Source organism: Argiope bruennichi, chromosome 3, assembly GCF_947563725.1.
Source record: "Argiope bruennichi chromosome 3, qqArgBrue1.1, whole genome shotgun sequence".
Taxonomy (NCBI): Eukaryota; Metazoa; Arthropoda; class Arachnida; order Araneae; family Araneidae; genus Argiope; species Argiope bruennichi.
The window spans coordinates 144,026,666-144,049,505 of record NC_079153.1 but is presented as its reverse complement, the minus strand read 5'-3'; the positions used below and the strand labels follow the sequence as shown (position 1 = coordinate 144,049,505).

General features: G+C 32.4%; 1 long non-coding RNA gene across 1 annotated transcript in view; it reads right to left on the bottom strand.

The window, feature by feature from the left end:
• Positions 1-22,336, bottom strand: part of LOC129963428 (uncharacterized) — a 125,198-nt gene extending 102,862 nt beyond the window's left edge. Inside the window, exon 1 of the long non-coding RNA XR_008783974.1 lies at positions 22,215-22,336. This is a non-coding gene — a long non-coding RNA (uncharacterized LOC129963428). The remainder of the gene's footprint in view (positions 1-22,214) is intronic.
• Positions 22,337-22,840: the final 504 nt, after the last annotated feature.

Genomic DNA, 22,840 nt, shown 5'->3' with positions numbered 1-22,840 from the left:
ATATTGTATTTTTTTAAAGAAAATTTTAAGCGTTATAAACATATTGAAATTTATGAGTAATAATATACTACTGTATAATATCTTAAAAGAATTGTTTGTTTGTTTTAGCTGCCTTTGAATGTTTTTGAAAATGACAATTTCATTGAATGTGAACACAAAATGGTGGAAATAGATGAGGGAAAAAATAGAAATAAATGTTGATTGTTTTAAATTTCACTAACTCTTTAAAATCACTAGAACAGTATACAACTTCAAAAATAAATTCTAAATAAAAACATTTGATGTGCATTTACACTGGCACAATTTATAAGGTTTTAAATTGTATATTTCATTATTTTGAATCATTTAAAAACGAAGATGTCATTATTTTTCAATAAAAAATAATGATTATAAACAATATTGAATTCTGATAAAACTGCTACGAGATGTTTCAGGGTCTGGATAACTAATACCTAGGTAGTCAATTATGTGGCTCTAAAATAATATATTTGTTCAGCTGTCCAACCAATTTGCTGATTTGCACTCAAAAATTGTATGTTTTATTGTAATAGAAGATAATGCCATTTCTTCTAAAATATAATACATCAGCTCTTTATTATTATTTAAGCATTTCAGATTAACAGAACTATTTATGATTAGTTCTAATTTTAGACATATGCTACCGCGTTGCAAATGTTATTGCTCGATACAAAAATATTACAATGATTTATTTAAAAGAATAATAAGGAAATATGAAGAAAATTTTATCCTACATTGACTGCTCTCTCTCTTATATATATATATATATATATATATATATATATATATATATATATATATATATATATATATATTATAATGAAATGAGATCGAATATATGATGAAATTTTTGTTCAACGATTCTGCTGTGCAACGATTCGCAAAGTGTTATTTCAGCGATCGGGGTTAAAAAGAAACAGAAGTCTTCCCATTCACTATTCTTAGAAACCCTCTGATTTTTGTAGCCGTACAAAATAAAGGAAAGCAATAAAATTTGACTTGAATGAGCGGTAACTTGTTCCTACCCTTAGGGACTCTTGACCCCACATGACGTTTGGGGGAAAGCAAAAATTCGGCTAACGCTTTCAGTGCATCTCGTTTGAAAAACCGATGCGCTTTTACGATACATTACTAGTCTGGAGTCTCTCGCTTTTCAGAAGTTTCACACGTAAAATGAAACCACCCAGAGGATTAAAGCAGGCACTATAAAAATTTATATCCATTTCTCCAAGGATCTTCCCATATTCAGAGAAAACTTGCTGGAACAATGGCTCTTAATTTCCACTGCTTTTATAAAGAATATAAGAGGCATCATGCATTATAGTTTATATTATATTGTTGATTGAAATTATAACACTCCTTACTAAAATTATTTGTCCAGTAACAAACTAGTAAAGAAAATTTCGTGAATAACTAATTTCTCAAGCAAAATGATTTTCTAGTAATCTGTAACTTGTTTGAGCGCTATTTTGGACATAACCGTCTCAGTTTCACAAAAACAACATATATTTATTGAAATTTGTACTTTTTCTTAATTTATGAAAGTCGATGTATTTTACCTACACTTATAAGCCTAGCCCGTACAAAGAAAACACGACATTTGCAAGTGACAGTAAATAATTCTTTACTGTTTTTTCTTTCACCAACACTCATTAGCAATCAGAATACCCAGATTACAAAGGATGCTACGCGAAACATCATTCTCATGGCAAAATAACTACGTAAAGCCTATTTTGCAAAATGTTTGAACAACAATGCTTGGGTGCTATGTAATGCTAATCATTTTCCCTCCAAAAGTAATCCCGAGTAAGTTTTTGAGCAATAAGGTTATTCTAGTAAACCTGAAAGTAATAAGCTGATAATATTGAGCTTAAGAAATATCCAAGAAACACAAAAAATAGGTTACCAAAATTTCAGCAAGCTGCTGCTTGAAACGTCAACAGACAAATCTTAGAGATTTGCTACTAAGTGAGAAGGATCAATGTCAGACGGTCTTAATGTCTTTCACTAAGGTTCACAAGATTAACTCGTTTTCTCTCTAGTGTCCTGAAAGTTAAACACAATTTTTTTTCTTTAAGGACTAGAACTATTGGGAGCATAAAGAGTGTCGAAAATAAGATGGCAGTCACATTTAACTTTCTTCACATAAAAAATATGAATTTTTGAGTTAAAAATATTTTAGTCTTTCAGCTAAACTTTCTAAACAATGTTACAGATTGCAATTTTCTTTGCAGTATTTCCTAGATTGCTCTATTAGAGTAGATATTTAGTAGCTTGGAAAAGGTATATGGTAGAAAAGGTAATGCAATCGTCACATAATTCAATCGTCACACTCTTCAATGATCTCGAGTCTTATTTATTGAAATTATATATTATAATATCGGTTTCTCTCCTTATGTGCATGTCAATATCATGCTGGAATTTACATAGAACTTGATGGGCGAGAGATGGTATTTATAATAAATTTTCATAATTTTCTATAAATGGTACGTGTAATAAAAAAAAATTAAAATAAATTGCTTTAAAATTTGCCTGAAAAACAATTCTCGCTCTAAAACTTTGAGACAAAATTTATGCATTTCCACGCTTTCCTAAATCCTTTGGAAGCCTGTTTCAGATTATGGGCTTCAACTCATTTTCGGGGACGCAAAAACGAATATTTACACAAAAAAATCATTCAGGTGAGCGATGACAGATCAAAATCAAATCTTGGAGAAAGAGAAATTGTTGCTGACGCTTAAAAATAGATTTAGGAAGATGGACTCATTTACTTGCATCATGTGACTATGCCGTCAAGTGAATTGACTCACTTGACACCATAGTCGCAAAATCATAGTCACAATTCCCAAATTTTTAAGAGAACAAGAGTATTGATATTTAGTAATAATCTGAAGATGAAGGCGACATATATGCATCTTAAACCAGATTTCATTTTTATAAGGCTTGTTCCCCAGTACAAAAGATACGTTAAAATAATGTATCAAATTTCAAATCAGTTGAACTATTCTCTCGTAAATAACAAAATGCTTAGAAAAGTAGGAATAAAATAGAATAAGTTTTGCTTCTTTCTTTAATAAGTTTTCGAATATTAATTGAAAATTACATTTCACCATAAAAGCAAAATTTTCAAAATGATTTAGCATTAGTTTTGCAATTTGGACCAAGACTAATAAATATCTTACATATTAAAAATATTTAAGAGCTGTAGTAACTTTAATGCTAATATATTATTTCTTAATCAAGACTTTCGGTTAATACATAATCTATGCTGTATTGTGTTCCACAAAGTTCGGTCGAAACATGAGTGTTTCATTTTATAATTTCACCCAACTCTTCCAGACATTTATTCAAAGTTATTCCTCTCTGAAGCAACCACCTGCTGACTCTTCACACGGTTAATCCGCCGGCAACCCCTACATCTTCGAAAGCATCTTCACCTACCAATCCCTCCAGGATGGGAATATGCCGAAAAGGGAACAGCAAGTGGTATTTTGAAATCTTCTCGCCTCTCTAGAGAACTGTGGTAGTCAGGGGAAATCCGGGATATTTTGACAAGGGGGAAGAGTCTGCTTTCTCCAAGATGAAGGTGGTGTTCGCTTCGGAACCGCTCCGATGCTCAGATTGGAATGAATGTTAATATCTATATATGAGTTGAACAAGTTTTCGGTTACAAGTATTCAAATTAATATAGATAAAATTAGACTTATTTTAATTTACTTGTTTCGTGTTTGCAAAAATAGAATTTTGTAAACAATTTTTTGTTTACAGCCCGGAGTTTCGAAATTTTTTTAAAAAAATTTATAATTCTATCTTGATCATTAAACATTTTAAAATTTAAAGAGTTGAATTATCAGTTAATGGATTGATTTAACTAAATGAACCAATTAATTTATTTTAAATAACAGATTTCCAGATATAAAGGTGAAACACCAAAGAAATATCTTTCTTCGTGAATTAAATAATAAAGGATATTCTAGAAGAAGAGATTGAGAATGGAATATAAATTCACAAAGACATATCACTGTTTGCGAGCACCTGAGGAATATTATTTTGCTCGCTGTTGTTTCCACAACAACATTTCGAATTTTTATTTTATTCCATTTTGCCCTATACTTTATATATTGTAAACTTTTCTTTTATATAGTTCGCTGGAAGAGAATCCTGTACAGCCGTCATCCTTTGCATTTGCGATTCAGTATTATATTGTAGAAATGGACTTGTTGCCTCATGTTATATTGAAGTCTGTAGCAAAAGCTGACATCAACAAACAACACATCGCAAACAGTATCCTACGAATCTTTGACATTTGGAAAAATATGTAAGGTTTTGCTAGGGAATAAATTGAAGGAATGTATGTAATGTTACATGTACATGCATTAAAATATGGTTTCCAGGTATGTTGTCAACCCTCGTATAGTATTATTGCAACATAATTGCAAACTGTTTTTCGAATAGAATGCTTTACTCAATACACGCCATCTGTATCGCAATAATAAATCTGTAATCTGAGCATATAATTTCATTTAAGCTATCGCAAAACTTATAAATTTATAAACAATCGATTTCTAACATTTTGTTTGTTAGGCAATTGCATTCTCCTTCTGTGGTTAAATTGAACGCACTTCACCGTTTTGTTCTTTCTTCCTCCTCCCCCCCCTTTTATATTGCTTTGTCTGAAAAATGAATACGCATTGCTAAACTTCGAAGTATACTTATCCAGATTTTGATATCAATGTGTCATTATTTTGAAACCTTTCTTGTTTCGATTTATTTTCTAATCAAAGCAAGGTATTTGAAAGTAATACTTGTTTTTTGATATTTGAAAACAATTTAATACCTACAAATAAACTATTTTTAAGTTTATTTTGCAGATTTTTCTTTAAAAATTATTATGGCAGAAATGCTTTTATTTCAAAATTTATTACTGCTAACATTGGTGTTGGTAACGTGCATTTTTAAAAATGGATGAAATCTATATTTTAAATTCAGTTGAAAGTTAACAAATAAAAAAATAGAATTCACAATGGCACTTTTCATGTAGCAACAGCAATGTGCAATGTGAATTCAAGCACTCTCTCAAACCGCCGCACATCAGCAAAATCCGTAGGTGCAGAACCCTTGAGTTCAAGTACTCCCTCAAATGAAATTTAAGTCCAAATTTTGTCAATTGAAGCATATATAAATGACATGAACGAATGATAGCATTCCAATGTCCTAAAAGCCTGTGCTGATGCAGCAAACGTACTAAAACGTATTAAATTGCCTTCTACATCTGCGTTCTTATTTCACAATGCATAAAATCTTAGATTAATTTAAATATCAAATGACATACGAATTTAGTGTCGCCCTGTAAATTCTCTCCAAGAATCGATAGAATAAACCGCTTGTGTGAATATTTTCATTTCTCTTATACGAAATTTCTGCTCACAGAATTCACCAAAATGATTAATAAAATAAGTACAAAATATATACAGATATCATGACATTCTCAACAGCTCTTCTCTCCTTTTCGATCTTTTGAAGTATATATATATTGTCCCAAACAAAGTGGGAAAGGCTTTTGTATCCTTCAATATTTCATCTAGGCATACACTTCCAATTAAAATAATTCCTTAAATAATGTATGGATAAACTTGAGCTTTCTTGGGAATTGACAGAAAAACTTCCTTTATAATATAAAAACGTCAACTAGTAAAAATATCTCCCTTGCATTCATCTATGCACATTCAAAGTTTCTCATTTGTATCTAAAAAAGTGGTTTATTTTAAAATTTACATGAACTCATTAAAAATTGAGATGAAAACATTTAATTTAGAAGCACAAATTTATTCCATACAGAAAAGCTGGCACTTGCAATTATTTGTCTAATTGTACATGATCTAATAATTATGATTTCAAAGAAATTTGCTTATCTTGCATCATGTTGTTATCTTTGATGAGTCATTTTGACTTCATAAACACAGGAAAAAGAGAAATTTAACATGCAAGATAGTCTCGGAGAAGCTCTGGAATACTGAGCAAGAAAATAAAAGTCCTTGTGGGCAATTGTGTACTTTCTAAAAGGCTGACTCATTTCAATAATAGGAGCCTTTGGATTAGCTGACGATTTATTTTGTATGTAATCATAAAATCGGTCTAGTTGCACGTCGACGTCGTTTTTAAAATTCCCTGAATTCATCTAGGAAGTGTTTTGATAGAACTGTTTAGTGCTTACAAATACATTATTCTTATTTTCTCAGACAGAAATAGCGAGGATGTGTCGTTATAGAAGTGATTCAGAGAATAGCATTTTGGATTCTTTTTCAAGTCACCTCCTGGCATTCCAGGAACAGGCAGACCAGAAATCGACATTTGAAAAGAGAAAGTTTAGAGAATATTTCAGCCGAAAAAATTGCATCGATTTAATAATTAGCATTTTTACAACTGTTAAATGGGCAACTGTATTATCTGCGTCTAGAATTTTATAATTAGGTCCTACCTTAAGTAAAGTCAACCCCCCCCCCTCCTTTTTTTTTCTGAGAAAAGTAATTCGAAAAGACAAATGTCGCTTTAAATGATATAGAAATATTAATTATTTAAAAACTATTATCTATGGAATGATAAAAATCCATTCTTCTCACAAGATAGGTGGTCATTATTTCATGAATGTGTGTGGCATGTTTAGAAACCCTTTCGCTGTTTCTATTTTGTGCAGCATGTGCTGAATGGGGATCCGTTAGTTTTGGTTACTATTATGTCTAAACTAAATACGAATTGGTGTAGTACATACACCAAATCTTTGTCCGCGAATTCAAAAACCATGCATTTACATCACGAGCGATGAATTCGATCGCAAAACGCGTGAGTGTTGTTAAAAGAATGCGATTTTGTGACGTTAGTTTTCAAGCTCATTAATCAATACTTTATCTGATAGTTTCCTTTAAATTTCATGAAAATCAATAAATACGTCATTACTTTCCGATTCAATCCTTTTAATAATCTTTCGTATTATGTATACCCCTCAGGGGCTCACCTACTATAGGTGAGTACGGGTGTCCCAATCCCGAGGTACCCAGAGATCTTTACTCCCTTTAGGTTTACTCTCCTCTGCGCCTTCTGCTTTCTGCTTTGTTTTTTCTTTCCCTCGACGGCAAGCGAGGGAGCTCTCCATGAGAAGCTGTCGCCGCTCTGTTTGCTTCTTGCTTCTTATGGACAGCCAAAAACCCCACGTGTTGACCGTGCGTGGCAACCCATTGGACGGGTGGTGCACTGTTGGTTCCCAGTGTATCAATTCGGTCGGTAGCTAGCCACCAGAGTGGTTAGTCTGCTAGGGATCAAGCGAAGGGGTCACCTTCTGGGGCTCTGCGTTAAGGGTGGTAGACGTTCCTGGAAGTGGCCCTTAGCGTATAGGTTCCAGCCAGCATCAAGGTGGATACTGAGGCTGGGATTTCCCAGAGCCAGCAATTGCCTTCCCTTGTTGGGCTCCGTGGTGGGCGGTGCCGTTGGGGCCCGAATTTCTATTCTACTGTGTATGGGCTCTTCCTCCAAACCTTCGTCGTACTTTCCAATTACTTGTGATACTCGCTTCATTATTGTTCATACGCCTAAGACCTTTCATTCTATTTCTCCTTTTCTTATTCAAAGATTAATTGTTTCTGTTATTGGTGAAGTCAAGGATGTTAAAAAACTTCGTTCTGGTGATCTTCTCATTGAAGCTGCCAATAAAACCCAAATTTCAATTATGAAGAAGCTTAAAAAGCTTGGCGATTTTCCCGTTGAAACCACACCACATAAATCTTTAAACTACTCTCGAGGCATAATTTCCGAGAAAGACCTTTTGGCAAATACAGAACACGAGCTAGTACAAGAACTAAGTTGCTATAAAGTTATTGCAGCGCGTCGCATCCACACCAAGCGAGACGGTGTCGTGGTGCCTACGCAGCATGTAGTTCTCACTTTTTCGACTCCTGATCTCCCAAAAGCAATACGGGCTGGTTATTTACATTGTAGTGTGCGTCAATATATTCCAAACCCTCTGCGCTGCTTCAAATGCCAGAGATTTGGCCATTCTCAACAAAGTTGTCGAGGTAATGTTAGATGTGCCAAATGTGCTGAAATTGGACACGATTCTAAAACATGCACTTCAGAAACCATAAAATGCTGTAACTGCTTAGGTGCACATCCGGCCTTTTCTCGAACCTGCCCAAAATAGTTGATTGAAAAGCAAATACAGGCGACAAAAGTGAAACAAAATGTATCTTATGCAGAAGCTCGTAGATTAGTTGTCGGACAGACACCAAAGCCAGGTCTATCATATTCTTCTGTTCTCACTCAAAAAACAGAGATCGGTATTCAGTATGACCTTAATGATATCAATCCAGTGAAAATCTTGACTCCCTCTTCAAATGTAACAAATAAAGCCACATCGGCCAAGGCTTCAAATTCACCGGAGCAACCACTTTCTAGGGTGCAACAGTACATTACAGTTGCCAAAGGTCAAAAAAATGCAAAAGGGAAAAGTCGGAAAAAATCGAAATTTCCGTCTCTACAGCATCCCCCACGTCCTCCTGATTCTTCCAAAATGGAAATCTCTAATGAGATTTTAAAATTAACAACATCCTCTTCTGATCTGTCGGATGTTGAAATGGATCATTCTACTATTATTTCTGATGCAGGTGCTGGTGTCAGTAGCAATCCTGAACATCATTCTTAAAATTCAAGTGTCTCGGTATTTCCTGGAATTGTCGCGGTTTCCGTTCAAAAATTCCTGATATTAAAATATTAATCAACTCTTATCAGCCTGCTGTAATTGCCCTTCAAGAAACACTCTTGAAATCAACACATCCAGCAAAAATTCGTGGTTATTCTAGTACTAGAAAAGATGTTGATACAGGTGCACCCCCAACTGGAGGTGTCTGTATATTGACTTCAAATTTGTATCCCAGTACCGTTCTTCCAATACATACTTCATTACAGGCCGTTGCAATACAAATCCATTTTAAAACCCTTATAACAGTTTGTAACATTTACCTCCCACCAAATGAAACTATTAATCAGGAAGATCTAAATTTGTTAATTGATCAGTTGCCCACACCTTTCATCTTGTTTGGAGACTTTAATGGTCATAGTATGTTATGGGGTAGTAATAAAATTAATTCTCGTGGAAGACAGATCGAGAAACTTATCTCCGATCACTGTCTCTGTCTACTTAATAGGGATGAAAAAACTTATTTTCATATGGCAACACGCACATTTCATACATTGGACTTGGCTATTTGTTCCCCTTCACTCATGACCTCGCTGGATTTTGTTGTTGAAAGTGACCTTCATAACAGCGATCACTTCCCGCTTCTAGTCTCCCATGCTGACAATGGTTGTGCGAATACATTTCCACGGAAATACCTTTTCCGGCGTGCAGATTGGAAAACATTCAAACAACTCGCGGTGATCACTGAGGAAATGGTGAGATCTTCAGACATAAATGACGCAGTTCAATATGTCACTGATACAATAATTGCTGCCGCTGATGCATCAATACCTAAAAGCTCTCCTCATCCGCACAGATTGCGAAAACCATGGTGGAACGATGCATGCCATGATGCTCTTAAGAAACAGCAAAAAATGTGGGGTATCTTCCGTCGATATCCAACCACAAAAAATTTTATTGCTTTTAAAAGCGCCAAAGCACATGCTCGTAGAGTCCGCCGTCGAAGTGAACGAGAGTCGTACATACGATTCGCTTCTTCAATAACTTCTTCAACATCGAGTTCTCAATTGTGGCGAAAAGTTAGAGCAGCAAATGGTATTTACAACGATTTCACATTTCCCATCCTGAAGCGTGGAAATGCCATTTACTCGTCTCCAGAGGATATCGCTAATGTCATTGGAGAAACGTTTGCTGAGATTTCCAATTCTCAATCTTATTCTATGACTTTCCAGGAAATTAAGAAACGCTTTGAACAACATCCTGTCTCATTTGACAGCAACAAATATGCTCCATATAATTGTAAATTTAAATTGTTTGAATTACAGAAGGCTCTATCCCAGTGTCATAATTCATCTCCAGGACCAGATGGAGTAACATACTGCATGCTTCAAAATTTGCACGAAAATTCCCTCTTAAACGTTCTTCAGTTGTTTAATCGAATCTGGAATGAACATGTCTATCCAAGACAATGGCAAAATGCTATAGTTATTCCAATATTAAAACCTGGGAAAGATAGCGCTGACCCACTAAGTTACCGACCTATAGCACTTACAAGCTGTCTATCAAAAACACTTGAGAGAATGATCAACTCCAGATTAATTTATGAACTGGAAATGAATAATTTTATACCAATGTATCAGAGCGGATTCCGTAGAGGACGCTCAACATTAGACAATATTGTTTATTTAGAAACTCAGATCCGTAATGCATTTGTCAAAAAATATCATTTAGTTTCTGTTTTCTTCGACGTTGATAAAGCGTATGACCGCACTTGGCGTTACGGTATCCTACGTACTTTATCAGATTATGGATTTTATGGAAATTTACCAATTTTTATAAGAAACTTTTTATCTCATCGTTCTTTTAACGTCCGTGTTGGTGGTATACTTTCAAACTCTTTCATTCAATCTGAGGGCGTTTTGAGTGCAACACTTTTCATCCTTCACATTTCAAAAGTACTTTTACGCTTGCCTCAATCAATTCAAAGCAGTCTCTACGTAGATGACTTGCAGATATCTTGTCAGGGAGTGAACATGAATGAAATCGAGAGAAGACTTCAAACTGCTATCAATAGTGTCCTTTCATGGTGCGAACAAAATGGCCACACCATCTCCTCAAGCAAAAGCTGTATTGTACATTTTTGCAGAAAAAGGAATTTGCATCCTGAACCAGAACTTTATATTCACAATCAACCTATTCCAGTCGTTCAAGAAGTTCGTTTCCTAGGAGTTATTTTAGATAGTAAACTGACTTTTTTATCGCACATTCTCTATTTACGTAAAAAGTGCGAAAGGCTATTGAATATTTTGAAAGTTTTATCAAACACTACTTGGGGCGCGGATCGTGTGTCTCTCCTTAGGATATATCAGGCTGTAATACTTTCTCGCATTGATTATGGCTGTATTGTTTATGGTTCTGCACGCAAATTTGTCTTACGGAAACTTGACACGGTTCATCATTCAGCTTTAAGAATATGCTCTGGAGCTTTCCGGACATCCCCCATTGAGAGCCTTTATGCTGAATGTAACCAAATGCCACTAATTTTGAGGAGTCAGAAATTGTCACTTATTTATTATTTTAAAGTAATGTCGAACTCTAACCATCCTTTGAGACAACCGCTTTCCAATTGTTCAATCAGCAGGCTATATAATGCTCGACCATCATGAATCCGTCCTTTCTTTGACCGCACGAAACTTTTGATTAAAGATATGAAACTGGAGGAATTGCAAGTCCTGTCGACAGGTGTTTTTCATCAAGCCCCTTGGGAAATGCTGTCAGTGGAACATATAAACCCCTTCATAAATTTTAATAAAACTGAAACCTCTCCGGTCATTTTTCAAAGTATTTTCCACTCCCATCGAAGTCAGTATTCTGATTATATTGCCGTCTTTACAGATGGTTCTAAAACTGAAGGGCACACAGGTTTTGGTGTTATATTTGATAATACCTCATACAGCCATAGTCTTTCTTCTTCATTTTCCGTCTATAGTGCCGAAGCAATGGCAATATTTTATGCCTTGCAACGAATTTCTAGAAGTCAGTTTCGAAAATTCTGTATTTATAGTGATAGCAGAAGTGTTCTAACACAACTGGGACATCTTTCTTTCCACTACCACCCAATTGTTTTGGATATTTTATACAGCTACCATTCCCTCGAAAAGAACGGGTTTGACATAATCTTTTGCTGGATTCCAAGTCACGTTGGAATTGATGGCAACGAGAAGGCAGATAGCATAGCTCGACTGGCCTCAACTCCTTTAAATTATGAAACACCATATGATGATATCCACCGATGTGTGCAAAGACATATTTATACTCAGTGGCAGGAATCCTGGAGCTGCCAAATAGGCAACAAACTTTACAGCATCAAACCCATTATTAATACATGGCCGACTATACCTTTTCGTCAGGCTGATGTGAGGCTGACTCGCCTTCGAATCGGTCATACTCGTTACACTCATAAGCATTTGTTATTTAGAGACCCGGCACCGTTATGTTCCTCATGCAGAATACCAGACTCGATAGATCATATTTTAACAAAATGTCCTGATTTCAATCCCTTTCGTCTATATTTTTTTGGCACTACTGAGGTAGACCTGAAAGATCTGTTGGGGGAAAGACCCCACCTACAGTTGTTTGCTTTCCTTAAACGTATTGGATTTTTATCAAAAATTTAGAAAATTTTCTTCATATTTTAGCCGTTTTTGTATTTTAGATGTTTATATGAACTTTAGATTTCATTTGAAATTTTAATATTTTGCTATTTTTTATTTCTTCTTCGCTGTTTAACATTTGTTTCATGTTTATCTTGTATCGTAGCGCGTATGTTTAAACATTTTACATACATAGTTTTACGTTTTTAATCAATGTTTGGCGCAGCTTAGCCAGATTTGGCTCTTGTGCCACTAAAATTCAAACTCAAACTCAAACTCGTATTATGTATAATATCCCCGAGTGACAACCCCGCTCAATGACCGGTCAGAGTCTAACAAAGGTCTACAGTTTTATAGAACTGTTAATACATCAGTGAATTCTACAGATAAAAACATTAAACTATGCATTCTGATACATTATGAAAAACTTTATTCATTTACCTTGTTTTTCTACAGAAGTCGAAAAAATATTGAATTTTTCAAACTTTTTATTATTTCTCTTTATAGAAGCATTTTCATACATTTCGGAATTCGAAGTATATGTCTATTATGAGTATTAGAAAAAACATTTTATCCATGGACACATTTTCGTTATAGGGGGCAATGTAAAAAAAAACACATATTGATTTTTAAAGTTTTTATTATTTTTCTCTACAAAAATCAAAGCATTTTCATACATACTTATTTGTTGGAGGTTTGCAATCGGAAGTATGTTTCTAATTGCAGTAGTTAAGTGCTTGTTGCACTTTTTGGGACACCGCATGTATATATGTGAGTGCATGTTAACCTTTCTATTAATTAAAACTTAATCCCTTGACATGGCACTTGCTTAACTTCCTAATAGTATAACAAATCCTGTTTGGGATATTTATTATTATAATTCCTATAATAAAGAATTTTGAGTTATTCGTGTGTCTTTAAACAATTTTTGGCTTTTCAATTGCTTAATACTTTCACTTAATTGCAGATTTTAAATTCAAAATTCAATCATTCGATGCATGATTTATACTCGTCATTGTAAGCGAAGAAGTTAATAAGAAACAATGCATTTATGTCAACGTATGTAATGAAAAACTCAAAATGTTTTCTCACGAACGCAGTCGAATTTTTTCTGTTTTTTATTTAATTGAATTAATATACGTCCTATTCTAAAATTAAAAAAGGGTGATTTTTGGACGAGAATTATTATTTTAAATTTCTCCAAACTTTCACAACACAAAGGAAGAATCTTTCATGAAACTAACCATCCTATTTGTCCTCTTTCCATTTCAAATGAATAAACAAACACCAATATTTATACGATAAACGTCCAATTATGATTATGACGTCAAATACAGCGATATCAAATATTCAAACATAAAGCCAGTCAAATATAACGATACGCTAAACAACGATTCCTTAGATCGGTTATAATCAACTCTCAAGTACGAGTATTTTCCATTTGAAATGACTCGGACCTCTTTGTGAAACGAAGCGCATCCGAGGATATGATTAACGTCCGAGTGGATCTTAAAGATTCAGATTAATTTCCGCGAAAAGTCCGTTTCAAGCGTTTAGTTAATTAAATAATTTCCCACTCCGTTTGCAGAACCAACAGAATGTATCGAGACAGCTCTGTAATGAATGAGACGACCCCATTTGCATTCGGACGCCATCGTATATTCCAGAAAGATGTACTTGGATTATGGCTACTAGAATTTCACTAATACACAAAGGAAATGCATAACATGATATATATGAAATGCATGAATGTATAACTTCCCGTACATAATAGTTTAGGGCGTCTTTAAATATTCAAAATGGGAAAAAGACAATGGAAGGATTTAATTAAAAAAGAGACCACAGAATGTATTCGCATTAGTGAAAAATTCAATTTCGGTATTTTGATAACCCCCGAAAAAAGCAATAGTAATTGATTTGCTCGAAGCTGATGAGTCCATTATAAAAATTCAAAATAAGAAAATTTAAGTCTTGAGTCCATTAAAACAAATATATATTTCGAAACTAAAAATCGATTTAAATGGTGTAAAAATGTATCAAAACATTAATAAATTAAATGTAATTAATAATAAGTAATAACGTGTTTTAATTACCAAATTGAGAATAAGAAAATAAAAAAGTGTAATAATTATGAAAATTATTATTACTTTAAAAAACTAAATTGTAATAAACGAAGAGCCTAGAGCACCGTGAATACTAATGTTGTGAAATAGAACTTAAAAAATGAACAATAGAATTCGCATCTAACACGATCATTTTTTAAAATGTAAAAAACTTTTCTTGGTGCTAAACAGTTGTAAAACTGAGTTAATTAAGAGTCTTTCGATGACAATTACTATGTCAAAAAAAAAGAGAGAGAGAGAGAGAGAATACCAAACTAGCAAATATAAAGCTAAGAGCAATACATTTTAAGATTATCAAAAATCGTATTAGGAATTTTAAAACTGAATACATTTAATCTTAGAAACATTTAAAAACATGATGAGAGAGTAAATTGGCAAGTACTAAAACTATAAAGCATTAAAACCATTAAAAAGCATATCAGAGAATTTAAAAGTAGTTAACAGTTAATGTTAAATGCATCGACATTCTGAAAATATCAACTTCATCAGAAAGGTTATTAAGTATTTATTATTTAAATGACTAGAATTTATCTGCAATATTTAGCAAACGCATTCTCAAATAAGCTACAGTTCAGCTTGTATAGGAACATCTACTCCTTAGGATGGGTTTTTTTTTTTTTTTTTTTTTTTTTTGCAATTAGTATAATTACTACTGACTTTGCAAAAAAAAACCATCATGAGAAAGATCTTGTTTGAACTTTAAACAAGAAATATTAAATAAATCATGTAAATACATATTTTATAAAAATAAATCTTTTTCTTGAAAGAAATAAAACCTATCTAGATTACTTTTACTTTGGAATTATTATTTCATTTTTGTAACAAGGATTCGAAATAAGACTAATATTCATGATTAGATGCAAGAACAATGAAATACAGATCGTTTCAAAACAACTCATTAGAAAATGTTCTGATTTTACTTTTGAGAAATCGAGATTTTTAATGCACCTCTCAGAGTGTTTGTGGCCATCAATGTCTTGTGTGAAATCAGTTTTTGTTTTAAAAATACACTATATAACGAAAAGTAATTGGATACATGTGATAAAAGAGATGAACTCTATTAGCTATCATCCAATAGCTAATAGAGTCTCTACCTAGGCAATTACAGGTTTAACTCTCCGGGGAATGCTTTTCGCAAGTGTTGAGATGTACAGTGGTATTTTCTTACACTCGGCTAGAAGAAGACATACAATTTCTTTCACGAATTTTGGAAGGTTGCTCACCCCTTAATTCAGCGATGCAACTCATCCCAAAGAATTTCTGTAAGATCCAAGTCTGGACTCTAGGTCGACCAGTGCAGTCGGTTCCCCGTATTGTCCTTATAGCAATCCATGGTGGACCTCGCAGTATGAAAAAAGGCGTCATCCTGAAGATAACAATGATCCAACCCGTAAAAAGGCCTCAGCGTAGGAAGCACATTGTTATCTAGAATAGTGGAGTAGAAATCGGTGTTGGACTCCCAGTACATACCACAAGAAAACTTCCCAGACTAAAAATCTACCCCCGCCAAAATTTACTGTAGGCACAATGCATTCTGACAACAGTCGTTCTCCACGCATAGGGATTGATTCATCTTTGATTCATCGCTCCAGAGAATCTGTTTCCACTGTTCTATGGTGCGATTTGGACGTGCCTTCGACCACGTCAACCGAGAAGCACGGTTGTATTTTGCAATCAAAGACTTTAAGGCGGCAGCACGACAGTAGAAACAAAACAAATGTGCTTCCTTGTGGATAGTATTTATTGAAACAACAATTTCAGATGCTTGTTGAAACTTCTGGAGTATGTGGGCCATCGATTTGCTCGGTTTTTCTGAATTTCTTCCCAAATTCCGGCAATCACCCCTCTCATCTCATTTCTTAATCACAAAAGCAACTATCGATTTTAGAATGTTTAACTCACTAGATATGTCCCTAAAATAATCGACAATTTCTATGATATCCGACATTTACGCCTTTCTCGGAAGGAAACAGCTCTGAATTTCACGGCATGGCAACCTGTATGCGACTAATGCCAACGCTGTTTCCTACACGATATTTAAGCACAGAAGGCGTGACGTAAATCAGGACTACAAATATTATCATTTTCAAAGGTGTCATACTTATTGGTAGATAGTATACCTCCAAGATCTGTAATTGAATCCGAGCGATATAGAGCAAGATAATTGATTTGATAAAAGGGAGATATTTACAAGCATAACAAAGAATGCTACAGTTTTCGAGATTCAGAATTTACTGTTTATGCAAAATTGAAACGAACTATCAAGGTCATTTTGCTATAATAATCCAATAAAGGATAGCATCTAATATTGAATAAATCTAATATAAAATAGCATCTATATTAGATCGTATTAGTCTAAGCAATTTCAAATTTCTACAAATAAAATATATTCCTTTTAAAATGTCAACAACGATACTGCCAAGTTTAATTTTATTTAGAATTATATCACTTTCCACTGTTTTAATTTTCTCAAATTTTCTAAAAAATTCATTATTAGAAAATTTACTTGTCTGTCAGGGCATGGGGATGATAAAACAAGTACAAATCCAGTGAATGAAATTGGATTCTTGATTTATCATCAAATTGCGGATCTACATCTAATTTAAACGAATTTATTGCTGGCTTCACTACAAGTAACGGTCTGTCGGATTTCTACTCTGGATATGCGAGTAGTTGTTCAAAAAATATTACATGATAAAGGAATGAATTTCGGTATTTGATTTTCCATGTTCTAGAATTTTGAAATTTGTTCTAGAATTTTGATTTTTTTTCCATTTTAGACAAATTGTGATTCCAAATGAAGTGGTAAAAAATAGATTTTACAAGAATGGGGAATTAAAATAATTATTAGAATTTAAACCAGAATATTTAAATTAATATATTATAAAGCATATCAAAAACTAAAATGTTGAAGATAATTATGCATAACATCCTTTTTTACAAAACATTCCCATTTATTAATCAAAAATAGGAACTTTAAGAATCATTTTTATAAAATTGCTTAAAGGAAGGTAATGTTACAAGAAAGTAAACCACAAAGAATTCCATTAGGGAAAAATCAGCCTAACACTCATTAAATTAAAATATATTACCGTGATAAATAACTGAGAATATTTTTATAAATACCTCAAGAATTTATTATTTTTTTTAGTCAATATTTTTTAGAAGAAAGGAACGTTTTCTATTTTACCGCGCGTGTATTAATTACGCATTAATTATTATATGCGTTTTAAATTTTAAAAAAGTTTTATTATTAATTAGATTTAAATACAACTTGTACTACTAAATACCCTTGCTACTAAAGCGATTAGTAATATGCACGTTAAAAAATGTCGCTGCCTGTCTTCTAAAATTCGGAAATTATCATCAGCTGAATGCCATTTTCGTAATTTAAACGTATTAAATATAATGATGATAAAGTACTTTTTTTTTCTTCCACACACAAAAAAACCGTATCTTGAATAAGATTTTCACATGTAAAATTACTAATGCTTGAAATATAAAAGTCCTCTATGACCATATTTATATCCCAAGGTACTATAACTACAAAAATAAAGGGAAAATGCAAGTATACACGGACGCATACTATTTTTATTTCAACAATTTTAAGAAGATGGTTGTCAAATATACGCAAGGGCCATTTATTTCGCCTTTTATATTTCTTCCATATATTAAGCGCATCTTTCATGAATGAGACAAGTAATCCCACCAGGAACTCGAAACTGACATTTTAGTGTTTATGGTTTCGATCTTTATCTGCTACGCATTTCGTTTTTCTATACACTGCATTCTTCGGTTTGATATAAACTTGCTCATAATGTGCAAAAACATTCGCATATTGTTAAGCATACAACTTTCGTTTTCTACAACTGAATCCATTTCTGAGCTTTCTATCTTATTTCAGACATATAAATGGAATTTCGCAGTCGTCCTGAAGTGCAGATCTCTTAAAATGTTTTACATGCCACGAGTTCTTGATGATAATGTACTATTTTAACATTTTCAAAATCTAATTATTAGGTAATAGTGCGATTCAATTAAATTTTAATAAACCCCATCTTGGAAAAATAAAGAAAAAATATTTTTTGTTTCCATAACATTTTATAAGAAAAATTTATATATATAAAACTCAGAAAAGAATTTCTACTTGAACTAATAAAAGGGAGCTTTTAAAAATTGCTTTGATTAAATTAAATTTAGTATTAGTCTATAAAAATTAAAATGATTTAATTTAATTTATAAAAATTATGTAAATAAAAACTTATTCCTTTATATTTAAAATTAATTTATTATTTAATATATTTAAAATGACAAGAGTTAATCGGAAAGATTTATCCAGATTGTTGCTGTTAATTCATTTCATACTAAATTGATCTAGAAATATTTCCTTACACTACTAAGCATAAAAATTATTTCAAATAAATCAGTTGCCAATTCGTTTTACACCCTAAAAAATGACCTTATATTTGGAAAACTCCTCTTTTTTTTAAATAAATACTAACGAACTAAAAACTAACTCTTTTAACTAATACTAACTAACTAAGAAACTAACTCTAAAGAAATAACTATATTTATTAAAAAAGACGAGTAAATAATGCGTCAATAAAATGCACAAATAAACCAGGAAAGATTAACCGAGCATCTAGAATAGATGAAAGCAAAATTTAGATTCGAGAACGAAAACTCCAGTAACCAAGGAAATTGATTAAATCTGAGGGGAGCAGCAATTGGATCTACAAGACTGTTCACTGAACACTTATTTTCGAATGCAGCTTGAAAATTAAAAATGACTGCGAGCTTTCATTCGAGTCAAAAATTTTACAGCTGTCACTTCACAGATAAATGATGCAATAAGTTTTCCTGAAGGCAATAGAAAATTCTTCCTGAAATGAAATACCTTCTGTTTTAAAAATTATTACATTTTTGGAAAGTATGTTATCAACAATTGGCAAACATTTTCACCTAAATTACTTACTTTTGTATAAATTAGAATTATTTGGGGGCTATTAACTAGACGGATAATACATTGCATAATTTCTCCAGGACTATATACTTCAGTTTCTTACAGACATTTAATATTGAAAACTATACTTTCATGCTTCAAAAATTTAACATCGTTTACTGAAAAGGCGATTCTTCTGTTTTAGTACGATTTACTTTTGGAAATACAGTCTTTTCCAAAACGCGAGGTTTCATCGAAAAAACAATCATTCATTAATTCATTACTACCATTTGTCTTAAACTTGTTTTAATGCGCCACATATTCACCATAGCTAACGAACTCGATTTTTTCAAATCCTGAAATTGAGAATTTTTTTTTATTTTTTTAGAGCAGGATTTTTAATAGATCTTAAACATTTTGCACAATCACTCAGCATCGGTGCTAAGGATGTCTGACAATGCAAGATTTCAGCATGTTTGTTCTAAACTCCAAGGAACACAATAACTACTATTCTATTTATTGCATCATCATATGCTAATTCATCAAAATGTGAATTCGGATCGTTATCCGTCGTAAATCACGACACATTTTAACTAATATTCATTCTGGATATGAAATTTTTTAGTTTATATCTGTCCCTTAATATCCATCCAACTTAACTCTCCGAAATCTCTATAAAAAAGTTCATGAATATTTGACAGCTATTAAAATGAAATTTTTAATCAAGAAGAGAGAAATAATATATTTTTTTTAATATTCCTGCTTCCTGTTTAAAAAACATCGAAGAGGTTTGGTAAAACCTCCAAAATTACTATTTTCATAATGATTGTTATGATTTACTATCAACTCTACTACTTTTAAAACTATACATGGTTTCAAGTGCATATTTAAATGTCATATCTATGAAAAAAATTTTTAAACATTCCATTTCCGTTTAAAGTCCACTGAACAGAAAATTTCATTACATCATAAGCGTGACGACATTATAACATCTCAACTGTTTTATGTGCACACTCCCAGCCACTGCTCTCCCAGTTAGATCATGATAAAAATTAACTTGCATCTCAATGACATTTTCTTTTAATCCTTCAAGGATTCGGGTGATTTTAAACAATCCATTGCCCATCATTTTACAGAGAATCCTTTCTTTGTTAAATGGATAAAAAAATGAAAACACTTTTTATAATCCTACATACTTGATGTGGAGAAGAGTATCTGCACGTATTCATCGATCGGTGATTTTTTTTTTTAATTTTGAATATCTGAATTGGATAAAATTTAAAAAAAAATCTTTCAGAAAACTGTTATAATATTATTGTTTATGCCATTATACTGTATTGAGTGTATTTTATCAACGCACCCTTGAAAGTTTTCGCAAAACTTTCTATTTTCTTCAGATAATTTTTTTTTTTTCCTTCTACAATGATATTGCAGACAAAAGCAGTAAATATTCCTTTTATTGTAAATACTTAACGATGTCATTCGTTCCATAGAAATATTCGCGATAAAAGTAAGAAGTTGAATGAAAAAGGATATATATTACTTTTTAAATGTTATATTAAAATTTCCATAAATACACATCAAAATGAAGTTGGAGGATCATTTTTCCATAATACATAAGGGTGTTGATAAATAATTTTTAGAAATATTTTTAATATATATATAATATTATTTATTACATACAGCATATACATAATACAAACAGCAATAATACAAACATTTTTCGAATGTGAGCAGGCAAATGCTTTTTCATTTTATGTTTTGATAACGTCTTTAGAAAACTATCGTTGTGTAATGTGGATGAAGTTACGCCGTAAATGGTTCAATTTATTCATAAAAAAAATTGGGATCAAGTTGTTTTGTAGCGAATAAAAATATTAAGTTATTTCATAAAGAAATTATAATTCATTAAAAATTTTATCAAGTTTTTTAAGTCATACATTTTTTTTAAATTTTATTTCAAAATATGTAAAAACTAAACAGGTCATATATTTAATATTTGCAAAAAAATTCTTCGTTAGTTATTTCTTAGAGTATATATCACTGTATTAATAGAACATATTAGTGACTGCTTGGTTAAAAAAAAAATCAAAATTCACTCATATATAATATAAATAACAGTGAAAATAAAGGGACATTTTTTTGTCACTTTTATTAAAGTGTCTCGAGATTAAATTATTTCCTTTTGATGATCACATTAACGTATGTCAACATTTTGAAACGAATTCCTCGGCATTATTATTCATCAGTATTCATTCGTCGATTCATAGATTGCGCGGTGACTTCGATATGCCGTAAAAGGGATTTTTAAAAAATATCCTGGCATACCCTTTCATTATACTCTAAATAAATTATATAAGTCTCTCGAACCGCGTATCAAAACATAAGAGCCAACGATCGAAAAGATGGTACATTATACAAAAATAATAAATTTTTATATATTTATTTATAAAAAAGCCTTTCTCAAACAGAAATTAAAATCTTTCATTTTGATGAAAAGCCAATGACATTTTTTTTTTCAAGTTTTAAACATTATTTCAAACTGCAAATAAAATTAAGATTTCATGAAAATTTTATTGAAGTCGCATGATCTCATATAAAAAAAATACTTTTAAGGATATGCCCCAAGTTTTAAAACATATTCGAAAAAGTAATAAAAGTAGTAGCATCTAAAAAGAAACGAACTGTCGGTCGTCGGGTAAAATGTTTTAGTTGGAAAATATTGAAACCAGAAATAACGCATACGTCAAGCACGAAATATCATACTAGAGATACTCATTAGACAGTCTTACCTAGTTTGCAAAAATCTCGTACATCCCACACTAGAGCCCACAGACAAACTGTCACAAGTCTATCCAGCAAGCGCGGTGCCCGGAGCCATGCAGGAAAAGCAACTTATCAGGCACGTCTTCGCAGGCGAACTGCCGTTTCGATTTGGGGGCGCAAACCGCCGATTCAACAGATGCGGCTTTTCATTGGTCTATGTTCCTCGTCACGTGACCTGAGGGTATGCTCGAAAAAGGTGGTGAGTAGTTGGTTACTGCGCTTTTGAGCCATATGGGGGAAACTTTTTTTTGTCAAAATCTGAAATTACCTATTTAGAATTAAATTATACAGTTTTATTTAATGAGTTGAAGTTCAGTTAATGACACTTTAATTAAGTAGTTTACTTTAAAGTGTACTTTAATGATGATTAAGTAGACTAGTTAGATGTTTTGAAAACGAGTAATAATTGTATAATTTTGGTTTTTAATGCTCTGCAAAATAGTTTGGGCTGTATGGCTTACTGGTATCAAATTTAGCATTAGGGTACAAGTAAAATTACGCTGCTTCCTATTTGGAATTTGAAATTCAATACTGACATATGAAATTGCGCATTAAAGTTTGATCTTCATTCACAGAAATATCACAGGAGTGC